Genomic DNA, 9,717 nt, shown 5'->3' on the forward strand with positions numbered 1-9,717 from the left:
AAATGAACTATTTTTCACCCATCGTGTAAGTTGAACCCATTGTAAAATATGAGTAGTTTGTGTTCATTCACGAAGGCGTCCTCTTGATGGTTTAGCGTTGTCACGTTAACAGGAAGATTTCTTCTTAACTCACATACTTTGCAGGTTCCGGTTAAAATATTCACGAATTTTATTCTAATATTACATTAATTTCAATAAAGTACAAAATTGCTGTCATGAAAGTCGAGAGATGACACTAGGAAACACGAATTTGTTTTCATTCCAATTCAAAACAAAGAATTACCTCAGCCCATTTCCCTTCCGCCATTACTGACGATCTTTGGAAATATCTTTCACTTCAGTTCCCTGAATTACAATCATCACCATCTTTACCCTTTATTTATCCCTATTTTGGGAATAATACAAATGCGGTCGAGATACTGACCTCCCACAAAATGAAGAGTGGCATATGGACTATTGTTCTTGTCCAAACCCATGGACACGCATTATACAGTTAGCGTAAAACTGAAAGACCAACGGGGAAGAGGTATGATATGAAGTCATGACAAATAGTAACAGGCTAACGAGGGTGTTTTGCCTCACCACTGGCCTAGGTTAGATAGGGGCACAAAGTTGGTTTATTATCAGTGATCTGCAATGAAGACAGAGACGGGTAGCGTAGCGCCCTTCTCTATTTAAAAAAAAAAAAAAAAAAAAAAAAAAAAAAAAAAAAAAAAAAAAAAAAAAAAAAAAAAAAAAAAAAAAAAGCCCCGCCAAACGAAAGCATGAACAGGAAAAGGAAGGAGAGAGAAGGTGGGGCTTAACCTCGCAGGAAGTGATAGATTTTTGGAGAAAGAACGGCACGAATTGAGTTACGAAAAATAGAAGGCAGGAAGAGAATTCCACAGCTATGCAGTAAGGGGAAAGAACGACTCGCTGAACCGCGCAGATAAATCAACAGTTCTCACAGGGTTTCTGTACGGAGACATTTTCCTATGCATTCTGACAAACTGTTCGGGATTTCTGAGGTTAATCTTACAAGTTTTTTTTTTTAAACCAAACGTAGAAGTCAAGGCTGGGTTCGAATTAATCGACGACACTGAATTAAACATATTTTGTTTTCTTTAAAATGGCAACATTCGATTAGAGTATTTTTCCCCTGTAAAAAAATAATGGCGATAAAGACTTTTATGCATGTATTTAAGTACTTTTAACCGGTGACAAACAAACTTTTATATACTATAAATAAGACATTGCCAAAGTTTTACGTTTTTCTACTTTTTGTAGTGCGAGACTCAAAACATGTGAAGGGTATAGTGACATAACAGAATATAGATACCATATGCGTATGTTAACATATACAAAGCACAAGACGAATATTAGGTATCTTTGAGGTGACCCCTTTGGAATCAGGAGCTGATCATTCCTGACAAGGAACAAACTCCTCAGAGGCGAGCTCTATCGGTATCGCTTAAGTAAACATTTTTATTTATAAATTCATAATCTTTAACTATCGATGACTAAACGTTCGCAGTGGCTATTAATCGCCAACAGGCTTATCAGATAAAAGAACAGTCCGGCTAAATGGAATACCACTCAGTCTGCAGTGCGATGCTACCGCCACACATGAATTTAAGTCATTTCAGTCATTTGTGAAAAAGGGGAATTTATATATCTATAAGTATATTATCATAAGTATATTATAAAGGGGATTATATATATATATAATCTATATAATATATACATACTTTATATGTATATAATATTATTATAGATAGATATTATATAGATATAATATATATAGATTATATATATAATATTATATATATATAAATAATTAATATACGTATATATAATAATATATTATAATATTATATATAAATAAATATTATATATATATATATATGAAAAAAACAGGAATAAGAATAAATCTCTTTGAAGACATCGTTTTTCATCAAAACCCTTCACTGAAACCCGAATAAGAATCCATTAGTTCTAAAGCTTCTCAATGACAGACAATACATTTATACGTACATCGTACTCCCAGTTAGAAATGTTTACAATAGAGCGACGTGAATTGAAATTAAAAAGCGCGAGGCAAGAGGAATAAACGATAATATTCCGCCATCTGGCCGTCGGTGGCAGTGGTAGCAGAGGTCACGTTATGTCGTGCGGGGTAGGCGGACAGCAGCAGCACTGAGTTGCGGTCAGCTCCTGCCGAGAGTCAGTCGTCGTTCAGCCTTCGGTGAGGGCGTACGCTTTTCCTCCGTTCGCCCACTCACTCGCTCGCTCGCTCACTGGTGCCACAACTTCTGGATTTTCTCGGTGTCTTTCCACCAGATGGAATTTAACTGGACTCCAGCTATGGCTTGTGACTAACATGTTGGTTCAAAGTGCTGAACGTAAGAAAAGCCCGTTCGAGTGATCTTTTGTGATTGAGGCGGAATCTCCAAGTTGTGACATTGTTTTTTTGAAGGGCAAATATGCTGCGGGAATGAATGGCTGTAGAGGCGAATACCAAGTGACAACTCACAAGAGGAACAGATCGATTTCTCCTTTACGGTAAGCACAAAAGGATTTGTGTACTAGTCACCGTGTGGAACCTTCAATTTAAACAATAGACTGGCTCTATTTCAATTGCATGATGAATTTTCTAAAAATTAATAACACCCAAAATACGGATTAACGTAACTCAAGATAAAGGGATTATTTTAATGTACGATAAATTTCACATCATATCTAAAAGATTGCAATACCCGATAGTAATCCTCGGCCAGTGACACTTACCGCAAAAATCATTTACTACTTTTAAAACGACTCAATATGTAATATAATTAATATGTTTTAGCAATGCGCTGCTTCGTTATGCAAATGCTTAAATTTTACTTACAGAATTCATTAGAAACTCACAAAATGTATAAAACCATAAATGCAAAAAAGGCCAACTCGTAGATATCTCGTTTTCAAGTAACGAAAAAGTACACTGCCAATTTACTTGCATATTCTTATTGTCAGCACGCTTTCTGTAAAAATAGTAGCTATAATAAAATCGGTACCAATTATAAGCGACAAACACAAATGTCATCATACGCTATTTTGTAAATACAAAGAATGATGATAAGCATTTATTACGCCTATCACAACAAATGCATAATTCATGTAGGTCAATTTCAACATTTGAAAACAAGGGCCGTTAAAACTACGCTATTTCACTAGCAATTTTCGAAAACTTTATAAATGCCCATTCCACACAAAAATGAAGAAAAAACGCTTCATATTGACGTAAAACAAAATTTTAAAAAAGCTATTTCTCAGAAAATTCATTCGATCAGCGCACTGGTCGTACATCAGCATAGCTACACTTACAACACCTTCCCGGGGGGTTATACAGTATTAAATAATTATTCAAATACAATTATTGCATTTATTTCTGCTCCAGGTAAATCTACTTGGCTTCAACTAAAAATTACCGACAAATTTAATGTAATTTGTACAAGAGCCGTCCGTATATACGTATATGACGTAGAACATAAAAAATAAATTAGTCTGGCAGAATTAAATACATTGCGCATCTGTGGAGAATATTGTTCTCCACTATGAACGAATACACAGCTGCGAAGTAAATTCCTTTTTTTCAATAAAGAGGAAAATGGTTATCGGTGCTCGCGAACAAAACTTCAGCAACGAGCACGTAACTATAAATTAGTTCCAGATGTTTAATCCCGCTATTCTTCACGTATCACAACCGCACAACACATGTATAAATTGTCGTAATGATTATTAATAAAAAATGTACAGGTAAACCATCCCAAATAAATGGGTTGCAGGTGGAAGGACACGTTTAATTTTCCTGTTTGCATTCTTCATATGTAAGGATTAAACTTTGTGTCCACGAACGGCTAAAAGTTACTCATCAATGAGTTTCGTTGAACCGTTTCAGAACGATTAATTGAAAAAGAAAAAAAACTTACGTTAAACAGAAACTAATGACAGCTAATATGTGTGTGTGTATGAGAGAGAGAGAGAGAGAGAGAGAGAGAGAGAGAGAGAGAGAGAGAGAGAGAGAGAGAAATTGTACAAGAGGGCCTTGTGCCAGTCGTGTGTTACAGAAAGGCACTAAATGGCTATAGTAAAAAATGACGTGGTTCTGACTATACCAGTGGTTCCCAGCCTTCGTCATTTTGAGGAACCCCTGGGACAATTTTTCTCATCCCAAGGAATCCAAAAATATATACATTATTATATATATATATATAATATATATATATATATATATATATATATATATATATATATATAGTGTATATATATATTTCGCAGGCCATAGGAGCTTTTAGTGAAGAGCTATAATGTGTCCCAAAACCCAGATACACCTAAATCCATCTATACTAAGGTGTGGGCGCTGAATACCTGATTGCACCCAACTATGGACTGGGATTACTCTTGACAAATTTTGTTCTATCTTAGTCCTGAGCGTGGAAAGAACATTGGGAGTTCCGAAGGTGATAACACAGTCGTTCTTCTCATAAATAATACATTTTCAGAATCTGGTGGGTTATATATACACACACACACGTGATTATTTATATATATATATTAGAAATAATCAACACGCCATCACGTGAGGAACAGATCCTGATGCGAGTTAGAAATAAATAAAATAAATAAATAAATAAATAAATAAATAATATATATATATATATATATATATATTATATATATATGTGTGTGTGTGTGTGTGTGTGTGTGTGTGTGTGTGTGTGTGTGTGTGTGTGTGTGTAAGCATTTGCAATATAAATAATAAAACTGAGGAAAAAATATCGCATGATATGTTACGATAAAAAAAATTATAGGCCTACCATTTCTCAAGGAATGTTCAACGAAAAAAAACATACAAATATAAAAAATAATGACATAAAACATGAATTCTCACGAAAACAATGGCGATCGTTCACAGAACCCCGGTTGGGGATAGCTGGACTAAACGGACGTCCACTTGCTGCCTTAAAATAAACAAGCTGGTTTCATCTCGATGAAACAGCCGTGAACGGCTGCAGATTCCATTATGTAGTCACAAGTGGTCAACCTTGTTATCTCTCAGTCTGTCTCCACGACTTACTATTTTAATGCAAACGCGCGATAACAATAATTGCATTTCACATTTCTACCAAAACCCAACCTGAGCCACAATCAACAGACGAAGACACCCTCTGCTCAGCAAGAAATAGATCTTTAGGCGCTAATTGTTATGAAACTACAGGTTATGTCCGCTGTATCAAAATTTGCAACGCGGTTAAAGACAACAATAATACCTGTGAAAATATAAAATACAGTAAATTTCCCTTATCGAAGGATGATTCACCTTCCCGCGGGCACGATTACGGAATATTCAAGAAATATTATAGATCTATTGGAGATATGATAAGCGATACTAAACTTCACTATTACCATTCATTTTTATGGCGACTCACTGTCCGAATAAAGAAATATTCTCTCTCTCTCTCTCTCTCTCTCTTAATATATAAATATATATGTGTGCGCGCGCGCATATATGTATTTGATATTATATATATATATATATATATATATATATATATATATATATATATATATATATATATATATATATATATATATATTCACTACATATAAGCATATATAATTATATATATATATATATAATAATAATTTATTAATTTTACTTATATATACATTTATGTATCTATGTGAATAAAAAGAAGATGGAATTACTCTCCGATACTCTTCCATTAGAAAAAGACAGATAGATGGCTAAAAGCCAACTGCATACACAGGGGACGCTGACCGGTGGAGTGAAAAAAAAAAAAAAAAAAAAAAAAAATCACTGCAGCACAAGTGTTGGCGTTTCGTCAGCAATCCGAAATAAGTTTGCTATCTGACATACATTATTTTATTTTATATTTATCTGCCCGTGCATCTGTGTTATAGAGGAAGATCACTGTGGCCTTTATTTCTATTATAAAAATTAATAGAGGTTTTGAACTTTACAAATTTCACATAATCACCACAATAATTCTAACGATACATCTTTAATAGTAATAATACCTTTTCCTCCTTTATGATGAAGACACGGCGTGTGGCAACATACACAAAAAGGCGGGAGCGTAGGACACCCGATGATTGAACACAAGAAAGTAAATATGGGAATTTACTAGTTCATAGCAGCTTAACCATACTGCAAGAAACGACGAAGAAATTGGAAGGGTAAAAAAAAAAATCAGTCGAACCTCGACATAGTTCGAAGAAAGCTTACTAAGGATTAATAAGCTGGTCCAATTCGTCAAGCCCGTAATCATGACTGCATGAGTCATCCTCCTCTTGCTCCTCGCTGTCTTAAAGGCCTCATTGTAACTCACTGTCACTAAGATCAGCTTTCTCAGCGCTGCTTGCACGTTTCAATATTTTTTTCCCTTAAAACGTTTCTATATTATTTTTCCCTTTAAACTGCCAGGAGCGTTACTGAGACTAAAGGCCGGATGATAACCGACTTAATATTACGAGCATCTAAATAAGTCTAGATGGCGCACCTGACGTTTGTTCGACAGTTTCTGGAAATGTCATTAGGATGGCTGCAAGCAAAACGAGTGTTCGCATTACAGAAAGACAAATGGTTATCGAAAGTGACATTGTCATCTGGTGCATACATCTCATTTACACGGCCCCTATTTATTTTTAAGTAATTCCTACCGATAATGGCAATGAACGTTAAAATTCTCGATATTCACAATCTCGACACAAACACAATCGAAATTTTGTTGCTGTTAGAAATCAGCTATTAGTTGGCATTAGCTTTTACTTCTTGAGCAGTCCGTACGGCACAAATGTACTGTCTCGCATAATGCTTATATATTATATTGAGTCCTATTATTCGTGGATACTCAGATTTCACTGCCCATATCGGTGAAATCTTTCCTCGCCCTTTTACTTGATTTTCTTTGCCATGCTCGATTTTTCCTGTTTTCTAGTGAAAAGAAAAGTGGATTATCAAAATGTCAATTTTCTTTTGGGGAACATTATCGCCAATAATTAACGAGTGAATCATTGGCAGTATACAGTTCTGGGGAATATCTTCGACCCTGAAATGTCTTTCTTCAGTACACCTAAAAAAATATGGCCTGTCTCCAGGAAAAATATACGGATGGTGACTAGAATAATAATTGTTAGTCATAAGGGTCCCTATACCATGCTTCTGATCATTTCTTCATCTATTATCGTAATATTATTCTGATGTGTGAATGACAGAAGCATCCTGGGACACACATATATACATATAGTATATAACGTGTGCATCCGCGCACACAGTCTGCCTCGTGGGAACATTTATGCCTCTTAAAAGCCAGAGGCCGGCTCACCCATTATTCCATTCGCACACCGGGCACAAACCGGCACGTGCTACCTCTGGGCATAAAAGGCATAAAAGATTCTTCCCGGAACCCCCGTCAAAAAAAATGGCGTCCGTGCGCGTTCATCGTCAAAAAGAAAATGGCGTCAGTCTCTCTAGACTTCTTAATTTCTCTGTCACCTTTTTCTATTGGGACAGACTACAAGAGAAACACAACATCAGACCGGTATATCAACATGTAAAAATCCACCGTGGGTGCCATGGCAAAAATTGACGCACTTAGCCCGAAAGTGATCTGTCAAACAAAGAATGATTCATTTCAGTTGCTTCTGAAACGTATGCAACTAACTGACATCACAATCGATCGAAAAAGATCTTTAAAAATATGTCAATATCGGACCTTTTGTAACTCCCCTTTTTGTAACACAATAACCAAGAGATTGAGAACATTATGAGGGCAAATACAGGCATTATTATGAATTCCACGTACAACCGATATCTATTTTCCGATATCACACCTGTCTGAATGAGTCCTTCCACGGAAAATTTGTCATTTCAAAAGTTTCATGTTGACTGTGTAAAAACAAACCGCTTTCCGGTGTAATTAAGTGGACATTTTATTATCATATAATACACGCCTCCTTGTGCGCAATGCTTATTCTTATCAATTCAATCACTTATAATACGCATAAATATGTGCCCCACGTTCTATATATATATATATATATATATATATATATATATATATATATATATATATATATATATATATATATATATTGAACGTGGCGCATATATTCATGCGTATTATTGAATTGATAAGAATAAGCATTGCGCACAAGAAGGCGTGTATTATATGAAAATAAAAAATCCATATATATATATATATATATATATATATATATATATATATATATATATACATATATATATACACACGTATATATATATATATATATATATATATATATATATATATATAAATTTATATAATCATGATATAAAAGGATGCAGACGTTTACAAAAAGTGGTATTGAGAACAATATAAGAGCAAATACAGGCATTATTATGAATTTCAACGTACAACCAATATCTATTTTCAGATATCACACCTGTCAGGAATATATATGTATATATATATATATATATATATATATAAATTTATATAATCATGATATAAAAGGGCGGAGACATTTACAAAAAGTGGTATTGACTAACGGTAGTATACTTCCAAAAGGTTTGACTTATTTCAAAAGGCTTTTTCGTGTGGAATTCGAATGCAGTGGCGGCAATTTCGTCATTCACTTCGCGGCATCCACGAGTTGTTACTTGCGTGGCTGTCGGAAATGGCTTCCATCTCCCTACGAACAGATGTGTTTTACTATCTCGATTTGATCCGACGAAACACAATAGCACATACGCATAGGCCTCTCCATCCCAAGCTAACCCCACCCCCCTCCCCCCGTCCTCCGACCGAGCTCTAACCACTCCCTCGTCCTCCTCCTCCTCCTCAAACTCGACAGAAACCCTTGGGACGCGACATAGGACGGCTTACGTCCCTTAACCACTCACGGAAATGACGACGGAGACCCCCTTATCCCTAGCCCGCACATTTCTTCTTTCTCTCCGTCTTTCCCATTATGTGCCCCGTGCGCTAACACCGTCACCTCGCAAGCCCCCCCCCCCCCCCCCCCCACCCCCCCCCCCCCCCCCCCGCCCCCCCCCCCCCCCCCCCCCCCCCCCCAACTCCCCACAACTTCTTCCCGCCCCCAAAACTACTCCCTTTTCCCCTAACAGTTCCCGGCCTTCATACCCCGGCTAAGGGTAGGGTGGATGATATGGAAAGTTGCTACCTGGAATCCACGTGTCCAACTTAGCCCCGACTCTTTAAAATGGGAAATATAAATAAGGGAACGAATACTTAGATAACTCACTAAATAAAAGAACATAAAAAGACTGGCAGAATACGCACCGTATATCCACTGTATATCATTCACAATTACAGTATACTAAATGAGAAATAATTTACTTCGATTCTTGGCTTAACTTATTTACGAGTCCAGTTCTGTGCCATTAGCCTTTATAGCAACGGACGCAACTTGATTCTCTCTCTCTCCTAATTTAGTTGTCTTGAACAACATTCTCTCTTCTGTCGCTAAGCACTTCTTCGGTCACCCCGTTACCAATGTCATAAGAAAAAAGCGGCGAAGTCAAAATGGAAAAAGTTGACGAACAGTTAGTCGGCAAGTAGCCGTCTTTAAGGGAATCTCTCTTCCTCTCTCTCTCTCTCTCTCTCAAGTATCCCGTTCCCTGTCCCACAGTAGCAGGGGAACCGGCAACACCCCCTCTCACCCCCG

The 9,717-nt window shown here is 36.4% G+C and overlaps 1 protein-coding gene across 1 annotated transcript in view; it reads left to right on the forward strand.

Moving 5' to 3' along the window:
- The first annotated feature begins 2,202 nt into the window (after nt 1-2,202).
- LOC135197814 (protein hunchback-like) overlaps nt 2,203-9,717 on the forward strand; it is a 37,448-nt gene continuing 29,933 nt past the window's right edge. Inside the window, exon 1 of the mRNA XM_064224948.1 lies at nt 2,203-2,541. The gene's annotated coding sequence lies outside the window, so the exon portion shown is untranslated. The remainder of the gene's footprint in view (nt 2,542-9,717) is intronic.

Source organism: Macrobrachium nipponense, chromosome 21, assembly GCF_015104395.2.
Source record: "Macrobrachium nipponense isolate FS-2020 chromosome 21, ASM1510439v2, whole genome shotgun sequence".
Classification (NCBI taxonomy): Eukaryota; Metazoa; Arthropoda; class Malacostraca; order Decapoda; family Palaemonidae; genus Macrobrachium; species Macrobrachium nipponense.